Below are 15737 nucleotides of genomic sequence, written 5' to 3' on the forward strand. Positions count from 1 at the left end.
AAAAACATTTGGCTTGCCTTTACTTAAAAGGAAACGCGTAGTATATTTATGACATATGCTGAGATGTTGTCAGGCCAAAACAAGTGTCATAGCAGATAAAACGCAATTTTTTAGTAGGGGTGCATTACCGACCAATATATAATTGGCCAAAAATCAGGAAAATCTAAATATTATTATCGCTCTGACAGTGGAATCCTCATAGATGTTTTTGCTGATAATTTGATACAGTTTATTTTGCTTGCTGCTGAGAATCTCTGACTGCTCAAGCAGTCTCAAGTGTGACAGTGTTTCAAGCCAAGCTCATGTAGCTCTGTGAACATTATTTTAACATCTCTGCACCTTAAGGAAAAGTTCACTCAAAACTGAAAATTCTCTCATCATTTACTCATTCTTATGCCATCCCAGATGTGTATGACTTTCTTTCATCTGCTGAACTCAAATTACCAATATTTCAACTGCAATATTAATGCACTAAAATTATTATAAATGACAATAAAAGCAGATGTTAAAACAGTCAGATGGAAGAGTCTGTTTGTTGAACATAGCTAATTTTCTCACTGAAGCTGAATATGGACACTTTCTATGACAAACCAGGGCAAAGTCACTGAATCTCATAAAAATTCAGTCTATGTTTAATCTTCATGCACTCACACCTTACTATGCTGTTATTTTGCCATTCTCCATGTCACAGGAAAGCTGAGAGAAAGTCAAAATGAGCCACCGGTGTGTGTGTGTGTGTGCCTGTGTGTGTCTATGACATGTCCAATTGAAGAGAACGAGACCTCAAACTCAACATTATGCAGGTCTGTGACATCCTCAGTGAAAAAGTTGTTTTGAACCAGCTAGTTTCACCTCGGCTTTAATATACTGTTATGAGAAGGATTTTAGACTCATTTTCATGGGCTTCCCGGCGCAACATCGCAGAAAATAGGAACCATTCCAAAAATAGAATGTCCTATTGCAGCTGGTAATCACAAAACATCTGATTAACATGGAAAAGATACCTTTTGTTGCATGTCGCAGCATCACGTTGTGTCCGGGTAGGACATGGTGTGACAGTAGGGCTGCACAATTAATCAAAAAACTAAATCGCAATTACGATTACGGCTGCCGCGATTATGTAATCATAAAAACTGAAGATTACAGCGTTCAGTTTAAGTCTGCTCCTGTTGCGTTAAAGGTTTCTATTTACAACATGTTTTTGCACCGTTTGAGTATTATAACCAATCACTAACATGTCCGTTGAGCAATTAAATGGCAATGGCCAATCAGAGCCACTTAGATTAGTCCTCCGCCCTATCTGTAATAACAACTGATCCTAATATGAAAGTTTGAAACTGTCTGGATGCCCAGATGCTTGCTTTATGTTCTTGCTATGTTCGCGAAGCACACAAATATTAATACTGAAGAAACATCACCTGACACCTGAAAAGAAACTGTAGAACAAGAGCAAAAAGCACTTTGTCAATATTTTGGATTCATTGCATATTGCACCGCTCGCTTTGGACGTAGATGTTAAATATTCTGCAAATGAGCAACACAACAAAACTAAAATGATCCCGTTCTAATCAAGGCACAGACGCGGTGTTAATAATTGAGTTGTTATGCTGATTAGACAGCTTTGTTTTTAATGAGAGCCTTCGCGAGAGTGCAGAACTTTGTGTGGAGTGTCACTGAGCTTGTGTCGAAATGCAGATCTCAATCAGTGTAAACCTGCAGTAAATGACAGCAGTCATTGTAATGGGAGAATTTGTCGCGTTGCTCGATTTCTGTGTACATTTTATTAAAAATGTTATAGCAGCTTTGTTTTGTCATATTAATAATTAGGCCAATGTGAATTTGATGACAAAATAGCAATAAAGTAATTCGGCTTAACTGTTCTAAGTGTGTATGAACAGCATATATCAGGAATCACCGTCATTATTATTGCATCTGCTCTAATAAGACCCATTTGCCACGCAGCTGGTATTGGTAGATTTAACATTTTCACGAATAGCACAAACTCAGATCGCAAATGACTGTTTTTAATTTCCAAAGTGGAACCACTGAGGTCAAAAATGAGCTAATGATGATCTTACATGAACGAGATCACCATTGAAGATCTAACGGGATGAATGGTCCCCTGTCTAGCCACCTTACTGAACGCAGTAACCTAGTCGATTTAAATGAATATTGAATATGCCATATTATTTACTGTACGTGGACAAAACAATTTCAGCAGTAATTTAGCAATAATTAAATTTATTCTATCCAATAGATAGGCCTATTCATTTACAATAATTTTCATTTGCCTTACCTTAAACATTATTTCAACAAAAAACAAAATACAATATATTACTTAAAAGAAACTAGAGCGCAGCTCATATCCACCATTGAAATCTGCTACTCCGAAGAACCACAAGGTTGCTTACGTTGTGACATCACTGTATTTTAATAAACATTAATAATCACGACTACAATATCAAGAGCAACAATCGACAATTATGATTTTTGCTATAATCGTTCAGCCCTATGTGACAATGGGAATTCGTTATGGAGTGGTGGGGGTAGTTGACTAAAGCACATAACTGGTAATCAGAAGGTCGCCGTTTCGATGCCCACACCCACCACAATTTTGTCCTTGAGCAAAACACTTAATCCAGGTTGCTCCGGGGGGATTGTCACTGTAATAAGTGCACTGTATGTCGCTATGGATAAAAGTGTCTGCCAAATGCATATATGTAAAATGTAATGTTTTTGTTTCATCGGGATATTGCTGATTAAAATACAGTATTCTGAAGACAAACAAAGCCTTTTTCTACAATCAGTGATCAAGATTCCAAACGTTTGAATGACACCTATTTTTTTTTTTTGTGAGTAGTGAGTCAATTTTAATTAGCAAGCAGCTCCAGTTTGAATGGATAAAAGGCAAAAAGTAAAATTAGTTGTTACCGATATCGGTATCAGACAAAATGAGCTGGGAAATATTGGTCATCTTTATTGGCCCAGAAATTCAATTTCGGTGCATGCCTAATTTTTCATTTTGTAGGTGCTCCTGTGTAAAAGTTTGACAATGGTTTTAAAACTTTGTATTTAGAATATTTTAGCTGAGCCTGACATGAATATATAACCTTGTAGTTCTCCAAGCAAGTAAAGCTCCTCAAAAAGATCTCTTCAATACACAGGAATGGCAGTAGGCATTCTGCAGCAGTGTTCCTCCTATATGCATTCAGGAGCGTCGCTGCGCCGCTGCTTAATTATGAGCGCCGCTATAATCTATTGACATTTCACATTGTTCATTAACATCCATTGACGCAATATAACGCTTATACTGCGTGTAGTCAAAAGGGACACCTGTATGAAGCAAAAGGGACCCCACCATATACACGCACGTATTCACGTGATGTCATCGTATAGCAGCCCATCGAAGGCTAATCACAAGTGTGTACACATACACAACAGAGAAGCAGAAGACCCGACATGATACCTCTTCTAGCAGAAAGTACTTTACTCTGATAACTTCTCTAGCTAAGGTAGTAGAAATATAGGGCTCTCATATGTAAGTGCCAAAAGCTCCCAGTAAATAATAAACACACATGAGAAAATGTCAATAAAAATGAGTAAAGACGAGATGAAAAAGGCGCATCATGATGATAATTTAATGACTTTAATAAAGCATACTGTTGATGAAAATATGACTAGATAAAATTATTCTGCAAGATATTAACAGTGCAAGACATAAACAGAAGAAAAAACATCTTGAGAATCTGTGTATAGAAGACATGGATTCATCCATTACATTAATGCAGTATATTAAGGCTTTGAGCTACATAAGTTGAACGCACTGAAAACATTCAAACGCATCCTACTGCATGAGTTTAATCACTATATCCACAATATACTGTATATGAACTTACATCTACACAGTTAAATGAATGAACAGGTGAACTTCAACTAAACGAGGCGCTAGTCAGAACATGCATAATTTGTTTTACGTCACTTGCATAGTGAATACGATGTTTCCATAAGAAACACGCTACATGAAATGATACATCCTTTCACAGAACATTAATAAATCTAAAGCATTAAGAATTCAGAATACAGTAGGCTTAATTAAAGTAGCTAATACTTCAATTAATTATATTAATTATTTAAGGAGCTCAGGTTTTTTCACAACAAGAGAAGTATGTTTATTTATATGTTTGATAAATGTTTACATTTGAAAATGTATATTATATATATATATATACACTCACCTAAAGGATTATTAGGAACACCATACTAATACTGTGTTTGACCCCTTTCACCTCAGAACTGCCTTAATTCTACGTGGCATTGATTCAACAAGGTGCTGAAAGCATTCTTTAGAAATGTTGGCCCATATTGATAGGATAGCATCTTGCAGTTGGAGATTTGTGGGATGCACATCCAGGGCACGAAGCTCCTGTTCCACCACATCCCAAAGATGCTCTATTGGGTTGAGATCTGGTGACCGTGGGGGCCATTTTAGTACAGTGAACTCATTGTCATGTTCAAGAAACCAATTTGAAATGATTCAAGCTTTGTGACATGGTGCATTATGCTGCTGGAAGTAGCCATCAGAGGATGGGTACATGGTGGCCATAAAGGGATGGACATGGTCAGAAACAATGCTCAGGTAGGCCATGGCATTTAAACGATGCCCAATTGGCACTAAGGGGCCTAAAGTGTGCCAAGAAAACATCCCCCACACCATTACACCACCACCACCAGCCTGCACAGTGGTAACAAGGCATGATGGATCCATGTTCTCATTCTGTTTACGCCAAATTCTGACTCTACCATCTGAATGTCTCAACAGAAATCGAGACTCATCAGACCAGGCAACATTTTTCCAGTCTTCAACTGTCCAATTTTGGTGAGCTCTTGCAAATTGTAGCCTCTTTTTCCTATTTGTAGTGGAGATGAGTGGTACCCGGTGGGGTCTTCTGCTGTTGTAGCCCATCCGCCTCAAGGTTGTGCGTGTTGTGGCTTCACAAATGCTTTGGTGCATACCTCGGTTGTAACGAGTGGTTATTTCAGGCAAAGTTGCTCTTCTATCAGCTTGAATCAGTCTGCCCATTCTCCTTTGACCTCTAGCATCAACAAGGCATTTTCACCCACAGGACTGCCGCATACTGGATGTTTTTCCCTTTTCACACCATTCTTTGTAAACCCTAGAAATGGTTGTGCGTGAAAATCCCAGTAACTGAGCAGATTGTGAAATACTCATACCGCCCGCCTGGCACCAACAACCATGCCACGCTCAAAATTGCTTAAATCACCTTTCTTTCCCATTCTGACATTCAGTTTGGAGTTCAGGAGATTGTCTTGACCAGGACCACACCCCTAAATGCATTGAAGCAACTGCCATGTGATTGGTTGATTAGATAATTGCATTAATGAGAAATTGAACAGGTGTTCCTAATAATCCTTTAGGTGAGTGTGTATATATATATATATATATATATATATATATATATATATATATATATATATATATATATATATATATAATGCTTGAATATTTTATTAAAGTTTGGTCAGTTAGAGTTTGACACACTTTTTGTAAACTTTCACATCATCAACTAGATATAATTTCCGTTGACTGAAATTGTCATTTTCGTCAGAGTAAAACTAAAATGAATGAATATGACCTGACAAAATAGTGACTAATTTTAAAGGACATTTTCATCAAAAGATTATAACTAAAACAAAAAACTGTGAAAGAATTCCCAGTGGTCTTCAGTCAGTCATTCAAATGCTCCCACACAGCCGACTTAAGTCACTTTCTGGTGGATACGTGTCTGGTTGAACCAATTCCTCTGTTATGTTTTGGAGTATGTGTGTTGCCCCAGTGCCACATAAATTGAAAGTTCTCTTTCAGTCTGTGACACCTGGCCAAGCAACAAGGGGACACCATCCGTAACCATAGCAACAGCTGCTCTAATAGTTATTTTATTTTTGCATTGGCAAGTCTGTACCTCAAGCACATTTCTTTTTAAAAATGTCCATCCGTTTACACACTTTTGAGCAATTGCACTGTCAAAAGCACTGATTTTATTACAATTCAGTCCCACCACTGAATTGAAAAACGCCATTTCGAGGTTGTTTCCTGTGAAAAGTGTAAACACTGTGACACTATCAAAACATTGCTATCCCGACCAGCCCAACGTAGCAGCATTGGTTCAATCAATAGTTTTTATGCCAAGACTGTTTTATTATTTTTGTAAATACGTGTGGTGGTGCTAGTAGAGCAGAAAAAAAAAAACACACCACCTTTAACGTTAGGACATATTTTCTACAAAACAAACAAAAGTGCCAAACGGTGCAGAATGAGAGAAAGTTTAATTGGGTCATTTGAGACCTGCAGAAGAGACGTGTGGGACTGATGAAGGTCAACTGAAGCAAAGCCCGATAAGGCTGCATGCGCTTAAAAACTGCTTAGAGGAAAAACAGCCGAGGAGGCACTGGTCGAGGCCGGACAGAACTGAACATGGGGCCACAAAAGAGAGCCGAGGACATAATTATGGCAGCTAATTGAACACAACGAGTAAAATTATGAATCAAAGCATGATGCGATGAAAAACTGCGAATGAAGCAGCTGCAGGTTTAGATTGCATTGGTCTGAAAAATAAAAAACAATAACAAAATTTTTTACGTAAGCCATTGATTAATTGTACAGCTTGATTTCCTTAATGCAAACACTGTGGGATTTCAAAACTTCGCTGTTTCCGAACCTCCCAACCTGTCTGATTTAGCAACATTGGCTGAGATTTTGGCGTATTGAAAAATAGCAGATGGGGTAAGAGTTTGGGAAACCATTATTATTTTTGCAAGTCTCTTGGGCCCTGTCCCAAATGGCACACTTGATGTGGACTTGTGGTCTCGTGGCTTTAATTTGCAAGTTCATGCGAATTTCACAAGACCGTAGGGTCTCCCATTTGACATTTTTGTGCTCAGAACGGTGCTCACGAGCACCCCCATTTGTGTCTTTCGGCAGAGCCTGCATTAGTGCAAGTTTTCCAGTGGTCTACTCAACAGTCCCCACTGTTTATCCTCATATCTAATCACAGCGGACTGGAGTTTCCATGCTGGAGGAAAACTGAAAGTTTACTAAAAGTAATGTTGATTTCAGTAGTTGTTTTCTCCGAATGTCAACAATGGATCTCTTTCTTTTCTTATGTACAAACTATTTCCTTTCAGTCTGATGTGTAAAATTGGTATAAAAAACATTTATTGTGTTTACCACAGATGCAATCATTTATAATCTGTTTCAATTCAATATTTTTAATAGGGGAAGTTTAACTCATTAAGTAATTAAATTTTATTGCTCTTTTGATTCAAAGACAACTTTAGAATTATTGTGAGTCTCTAAAACATTAAGACATGAGGGAGTAGGTTCCTACACATGGCTGTAGATGCAGAATTCATTATATTTATCTAAACAGCAATGTTCAGTCTACCGGCGATATCCAATCAGTGACCAAAAACACCTTGTTGACGAGAGGGGTCAAAAGGAGAATGGCCAGAATGGTTCGAGCTGACAAAGGCAGCGGTAACTCAGATAACCACTCTGTACTAGTGTTGTCAAATGTACCGGTACTTCAGTACCAAGTCGATACTAAAATAACAAAGATGTAACGGTACCAGTGTTTCTACAGTACCGAGCACCGAATCCATCCGGTACCAGCTCACAGTATGACTGACAAACGACAGCTTTACAATGCTCACAGGCTTATTTTGAATGCGTGTTACTTCTTGTACACTGAAATGGACAATTAATCAAATTAAAATCGTGACATGCCCAAGTATGATTTATTAAACCAATAAAGGCTGCAATCTTACTGTGGAACAGATGAGTACGTCAAATAAATCTGAACACTCAAACACTATAAACTCCACAAACATTGAGAATCATTCACGTTGTATGAGATGACAAAGCAGAGTACTTATCCATTGTGAATCGTGTAAAATATATATTTATATAATTAAAATCACAGCATCTGTGCTCTAATCTCAGCTCAGCTTTATTTATATCACATTCAAAACAACAGTTAACCAAAGTGCGTCACAGTAATACAATTTAAAACATAACAACATTTCAAAATGACCACATACACAAACACCAGTAAATACAAACTCTCCAAAATTGTGTCCTACATTTCATTCATCAGACTTAAAGGCCAGTTTAAAGAGATGAGATTTCAGACATGACTTAAAAGTCTTTAATGATCACACTGCTTAGTGTCGCAACCTGTTTATCAAGAAAAGTGAAGCATACGGCAAACGGCAACAAACAAAAACCCACCATAATAAAAGCAAGATTCAAAATAAAATCTAGATGCCTGAAATTGGTTCTGGAAAGTTCTGGAAAATAATAATTATTCAACTATAATTATTAAAATAATAAAAAATTACTAAACTGGTGTTTTCGATAACAAATGATCATATTAGCATATTTTTGCAGTGGTATCGAAATTGGAATCGAGAGCCGTGAAATTTAACTGGTATCGGTACAGACTACTGAAATTTTGGTACCCTACTTTGTACAATTGTAAAGAGCAGAATGGCATTTCAGAATGCACAACACATCGAATCTTGAGGCGAATGAGCTACAACAGCAGACGTTAAAACCAATCAATCATTGTTTGAGTACCACAGTCTAAGGGCCCTTACATAGTCAACGCATCGGTGCGCGTCTGAAAGGCTACGCTTCGGCTGCCATTATGCGTCGATGCGTAGCCAAATGTGTCGTCCTAGATTTTGATACGCGACGCACCGATGCACGCAATACCGATGTAAGTATTGTACATATATTATGTTTACAGAAGAACATTTGAATACAATGGCGGGCGAAGAGGAAAAATGATGCGAGCTTATATGCATACATCCGCATTTATATGTAAATGTCTCTCCTCGTCCATGCTTCGCATGGGAAGCACCAGAGACACAAACTCACCATCCTGATCTCTTTTTTGGTTTAAAGGGCGAACATACCACCGTCTATCTCTACGCTGCCTTTTATGCCGCCTATGTAAAATCAGCAATATGCACTCCTCTTCAGTTGCCATTTTGATCTGAATATGACGTGACCCGACTCTACTAATATCACCAGACACTACTACCCCCTGTTGCGGGAGCGGTGTATTGCATTTCACACGTCGCCCGTGACGCGTGCGTCTGCTGGCGTCCACTGTTTAGACTATGAAAGGGAGCGAGTCGCTCGCGTCACTCGCGCTGCTTGCTCGCGTTGACTATGTAACGGCCCTAAGTATTGTTGCGAACCATGTTTGCCCATCTTTTAATGGCTACTTCCAGCATGATAATACACTATGTCACAAAGCAAGTGTCATCTCAAACTGTTTTCATTAATATAACAATGATTCACTGTTCTACAATGGCCTTCCCAGTCACCGAATCTGAATCAAAAAGAACACCTTTGGGATGTGGTAGAATGGGAGATTCACAGCATTAATATGCAGCTGAAAAATCTGCAGAAATTGCATGATGCAATTATGTCAACATGGACCACAATATCAAAGGAATGTTTCCAACATCTTGTGGAATCCATTTCATGAAGAATTGAGAGCAAAGGGAGGCCCTACCCAGTATTAGTACAGTGTTCCCAAGAAAGTGCTCAGTTACTGCATTTACCTGAAGAAGTGTGGTTGTGCATATAAACATGATTTCTGTGATGTACGGCAGTGAGACTTATGTTCTCTTTCTTTACATTTGACTGTTCTAAGCACCTGCAAGCAACCATCCAGGTGTCCGGGTCATGTTTATTTGTTGTCTAAATATTTAATAAGATGGGGTTTTGATGATATTATATGTGCTTTGTGAGGTTCTTGATTAAATCTTGTAATGCTTTATTGTCAGTGTCTTGTTTGGAATTATTTCATAAATACAAATAATTAAGAGTGTTCCTTCACGCACAAAGTTTTGACTAATGAATGTATATAAAAATCTGATTCCAGGTCTTGAAGTCTGTGTCAAATCCACACTTTTATAACTCATGCACCCTTGCTGCCTAGCGCATTGTTGGTCTGCACTCGCTAACGTCATCAAAGTCTGGACTCTGAGCGGGACCACAAGGGCGTAGGGTGCCATTTGTGACAGGGATTTTGGTGGCGCGGGTACTATAAAAATGACACACTTCACCTTTAAAAGATATCTGACTGATTTGTAAACCTCTTTACAACCTTTCAGAAGTAGAGGCTGGCAAACTGTCATCCCACTGATTAAAGATTGATTTTCTATGTTATGTCAACCAGGTTTGGGGCCTTGCCACTGAAGCGGTTTCTCTGTACAGTCTGTATTTAGACTTAATTTTAAAAAGCATGTGCTTGCTATTATCATTTACTGCTGAAAATACCAAACCATGGTCGATCACAATCACATACTCAAAATCAAAAATCACAACAATTAATAACTTGTTTACTGGGCAACCGAGCTGGATTAATCTGATGAAGCTAAAAGAACTTGGAAAGAGATAAGTCAAATCAGGTTTATGTTTACGGAATCATCTCACAGAGTATCGTTGTTTGATATCTGTTGGGTGCAGGAAAGCGGGAAAAATAAAGCTGCCCTACATATAGTTTCAAGATAAATAGATGCCATGTCTGTAGAGCTATTCCACTTAAAAGCTTAACAAAAGACCATAACCATGCTAAAGTAATGGCTGTAAATCTGCCATAAACTTTTTGTGCATAAGCAGAAGTAGTGCAGTAATCGGGTGTAGGTGCATCACAATGGTAAAGAAGATTTTTTTATTATTTTTATTATTTTGTAATACTATATATATAGACAAACATGGTGCCCATGAAATCCAAATAAAGAATATGGAATTTTTTTTCCAGTTTTAATAATAAAAAATAAATAAATTAAAAATTAAATTTCGGCTATTAAATTAACAAAGCCAAAAAAACTAATGTAGATTAATAGATGACAGCTTTTGTCAAGATTTGAAATAAGGAGCTTATTAAAAGAAAACTTAGCAACTTAAAAACAATGCAAAAAAATAAATAAAAAAATTAATAATGAACATTAGTCAGAGATGTGAGTGAGAAAAGTAGTTAATGTTCTGTTAAATTATTATTGGATCATTATTATTTGGATCATGCGGGCGTTCTGGCGAGAGAAGAGACGTGCACTGCAAGCTCTGCTTGATTTTACAATAGCGTATGGATGTTGCTCTTTTCAGACAGCTGTTGCATCTAAACACGATGGTTTTGCAGTCCAACCAAGCACAGAGTTAAGAAATTAATTTGAGCTCACCGGCTCCATTTGGAGTATCCCTCAATTTCCCCCCATGGCTCGCGCTGGGGAACGAGTTGGTCAAGACGATGCTTTTTATTTTATTTTGAAACCGTAATATCCAATTACATCGGCAACCCCCGATCTGAGGGATCAGTGAATCTACTTGTTTAATCTACGCCCCCACCACTCCTGGCATTATATATATATATATATATATATATATATATATAAGTAACCACCTTTCCATTTACTGTCAGGCAAGTATCCATCTAAACATGCAGGCTGAAAATTATTTACACAAATGAAGACATAAAAACTATTATAAATGTAAAGATAATAATAATAATGATGATAATTATCACTTAAATATAAATCAAGGTGAACGTGTTTTTGTATTATTTTATGTTTTAATCACAGATTGCTCTGTGGAAATAGAGTGAACCGAACTCAAAGCAAGTCCTGAGCTGAGATGCCTGAGGTTATTTGCAGCACTCATTGACGATACTGTTCTTGCGAAATAAAAAAAAATCAAAAGACAGAAAAAAAGAAAGAGTAAGATCCGTTTACATGCACGTGTTCCTAGAGACTGCACGCCTCCATATCAGCGTGTAATACATGCGTATAGATACTTTTCTGTCATCTGTTCTTAATAATATAATAAAGTGTGTTTCTTCAAGCACACGTCCATGTGTCTATGGGCAAATTATTGTAATATTAATTTGATAATAATAATAATAGTCTAATAATAATAGTAATTTAATACATTAATTGGAAAATGAGCCAAATATCGTCTTGACATTGTCAAAGGCATCGGCTTTTGGCGATCACTCTGACGATCGTCGATCACCGCGATCATTGTCTGTTGGCAAAACCTTAATGTGCATTTCTCTCTATAAATTAATGAAATGTTCAGACAGTCTCTTGCTGGTTTTTGTGACACATTCACATCCAGATGCATTACCGCTTTTGCCAGTGTTGCTGAGGCTCGCTTTGTGTGCACTTGTAAAATGTATATTTTAAAGGCTCATTATTACAGTTTAGTATGTCTCTGTAATGTACAACAGTGTTAGCAATGTTACATATAAAATTTTTCTCAGCCCTAGAACTCAAACCATTTTATGATGCCCGCCTCCGCCCCCAAAATATATATAAGTAATTAAATTAATATCATAAATGTGCGACTAGTCGACTAATGGCTTAAATTAAGGACTACTAGTCGACTAGGAAAATCTTTGGTCGAGGGCAGCCCTATTGTTTTCCATTTAAAATGGTCTAAAAATACTTTTCTTTCACTTGTTCATACTTCTGCCAGTGCAGTAAAGACTAAATATACTTATATTCAAGATCTATTCTCTAAAAGAAAGTCTAAATATCTTATATGCTGCTTCCCATGTGAATGCATCTTTTTTAAAGGATTAATTTATTAATTTAAATATTTTAAAATATAATAACATTCTCGGATAACAATTTTTTCTTCTGTAGTATAGCTGCTAAAGAAAATGTATGAAAATATACAGGAGTTTTAGATATTTATATTGGAAAAACAAAAGCAAATCATTAACACATTTTGTTGTGGTGTATAAGGGGGCGAAGTCTACCCTCTCTCATCTTTCTGTTCACTTCAATCCATCTTTAACTCAAAAAAGCAACTCGCTCTCATTAAATAAGCTGCGTATGGCCAAATTTCTTCACGATAAGAAAGGCACAGTATATATATTATGATTCAATAAGTCACAAGCCATTATAATCTAGCTGCATTTAGTGTGTGCACTCGAGGGACGAGCGTCCTGTGACAGAGTGTGCAACAGCATGGTGCAGTTTCAATCTCTCCCCCTTAGATTAGGACATTCACGAAGAGGCACTCATAGAAGAGGCACTGACTGCACAGAGAAATGCCAGTTTCGGAGTTTGTATTTAAATGAAAATTGTATGGAATTAAACTACACTTTAATGGAATTAAAGTTCCATATTATTTGAAATTTAATAAAGCGGTAATGCATTAAATATAACTGCATTTAAGATGAAATGCAGAGGTGTTTCCTTTAAAGAGCTCCGGCTCTGCTTATTCCACAATGAGAGTGCTTCTGTATTTACTTTTTTGGTATTTTTGTATAATTCCCTCATAATTTGCTATCTACATCACCTGAAGCTGTTTGGAAGGTGAGAGTGTATCTGGACTTAAAGGTGCGTACACACTGCCAGCGACTTTGTCGCTGCAGGTCGCCAGTGGCTGGCGGAGTGGGTGTTCCCACTACTGGTTGCCTAGTAACGTTTATAAATGACATTCACGGATGTCATTCCATTGCTGTTGACAGCGAATCTCTTTTCTTGCCACTAAAAACAAACATTTTGGAGGGAAAAGACTAAATATAAATGGAATCAGTACATAAAATGCTTTATATCAAAGATGAATGAGATACCAGGCGTGCTGTTTGCCAGAGCGGCTGTTTATCTGCGGTGAAAATGCAAATGCCGGTCTGTCTGGGTCCATAAAATCCCTGCGATCTCAGATACACCTTTCCACGCAGTATTTTTCTTAAAAATGTCCTTGTACGTGGGAAGAGACATATCATAGAGCACTGGAAAATTTCTAACAGCAAGAATTAGCCTTTCATCCATCTTTCCCTTACTGCAGGATCTGAGAGAGAGAGAGAAGGATCACGTGAGTTCTCCCGTCGTCTCTCCTATTGGCTGTCGCTTCCGTTAGTCGCTCCAAAGTTGAACTTTTCTCAACTTTGTCGCGTCGCTGGACACGGCCACATCTAGCGCCAACGGTCGCGACAGCTCGTGTCGCCTGAAGTCGCTGTGCTCGCATTGAAAATGAATGGTATTGAGTCGCTGTCGCGCGCGATGTCGCTGGCAGTGTGTACGCACCTTAACGGTTTTCTTCCTCTCCTCAGTCAGACAAGAACTGCAGTGCTGCTCTCGCACATCATTATTGGAGTTTAATGTGATCTCCGGTCACGTTAAATGGTCAAATTAACTATTTGAAAACAAAAACTTTTGTCGACAATTTTTTTAGTGTCAATTATTTTAGTGTTTTAATAAGTTGTCATTAACGTTGATTAATCGTTTCAGCCCCAATTAAGTTTCCCCCTCTACTCTGTATTATAGTTTAGAATTTAACTCAACACAGGGTGACCTCTTTCAATTAAATTTCACAAATGTTATCATCTTCAGCAGATGTTTGACTCCACTGAAAGACTTTATGACACTCCACACTACAGCCCAATATGTGGCAGTAATGCACCTTGATTGCCAACTGCTAATACAAATCACACGAAGAAATACTTTCTTGCCTGAAAGAAAATATGCCTGAAAGTGATATGGATACTGAAAAAACATTTAACTAAATAGTACAAAAATAAACAGCAATGGTGATGAAGTCAGAGTTGTTGGTGCGGTCAGTCGATAGCTGTATTGCATTGTCAGTGCGGTCTTGTACGATCTTGTTCGATACACAACACTATCATCTTAGCTGGATAGCTAGCTAGCAGCTACCCAGCCTGATAACTGGTTTTCACAGCAGCAGGGCTCATCTACATTCGATAAATATTTATATTGTTTAATCGCCCAACTCACAAACACATGTGATTCACTGACCAAATCATAGGCCTCCTGACCAACCACCAACAGTTATTTCAAAAACTAGGTCTTGAATCTTAAATATTTAGAGTGCTGGAACCATCCACACAATTTTTTGACCAAATTGTAATATATGAATCCTGATGCCACATGACTTATGTGCTTTTACTGAAGCTTGGTCTTTGCTTTCACGGGACTGATACAGTTCTCCATCTATCACAGCTTAGCAAGACATGGTTTCCCATTCCCTAAATTGAGTGCAAATACCCTATTGTTTAGCCTGGCCTTCTTTGTCCAAGTGTTGGTCTAATGGACATAAGTAGGCAGGCTAAGTGACAGGGGTCCTGCTTTGCAATTGGTAAATGCATATTATCTGCAAGTCCAAGAAGATACTAGTCTAGACAACATGGCCATACAAGAGATAATGGTCTAGCCAACATGTGCGACCTACTGAAAGGAACAACGGCAATAGGAAATGATACAAAAAAGGCTCACTTAATATAGGAAGCAGATAGACATTACGCCATATCTGTCTGAGAGAGAGAGAGAGAGAGAGAGAGAGAGAGAGAGAGAGAGAGAGAGAGAGAGAGAGAGAGAATAATTCCCTCTATAGTGCTTACTGATAAATCCTTCCATGAGAATTTGCAAAACAATTTGCCAATCTCACATCGGCAATGTTTGTACCAGATAAAATCTCAGAGGGAAAGCTTAGGCTGCACATTATGGGCTGTCAACTAATTACTGAGCCTTTTATGTGTTGCCTTAAAGAAGCCTATTGCCTTTTACTGTACTGAAGCACCACTTTTCAATGCCTCTAACAAAATATTGAGCCTTCAACCCACAAATGATTCCCTCTCTTGGAGAGTGTTTTGTTAATTAAGTAACATCAAGTA

General features: G+C 37.8%; 1 protein-coding gene across 1 annotated transcript in view; it reads right to left on the reverse strand.

The window, feature by feature from the left end:
- LOC127632775 (F-box-like/WD repeat-containing protein TBL1XR1) overlaps positions 1-15737 on the reverse strand; it is an 81197-nt gene that overhangs the window by 49582 nt on the left and 15878 nt on the right. The gene's annotated exons all lie outside the window — the stretch shown is intronic.

Source organism: Xyrauchen texanus, chromosome 39 (genome assembly GCF_025860055.1).
Source record: "Xyrauchen texanus isolate HMW12.3.18 chromosome 39, RBS_HiC_50CHRs, whole genome shotgun sequence".
In the NCBI taxonomy this organism is placed as follows: Eukaryota; Metazoa; Chordata; class Actinopteri; order Cypriniformes; family Catostomidae; genus Xyrauchen; species Xyrauchen texanus.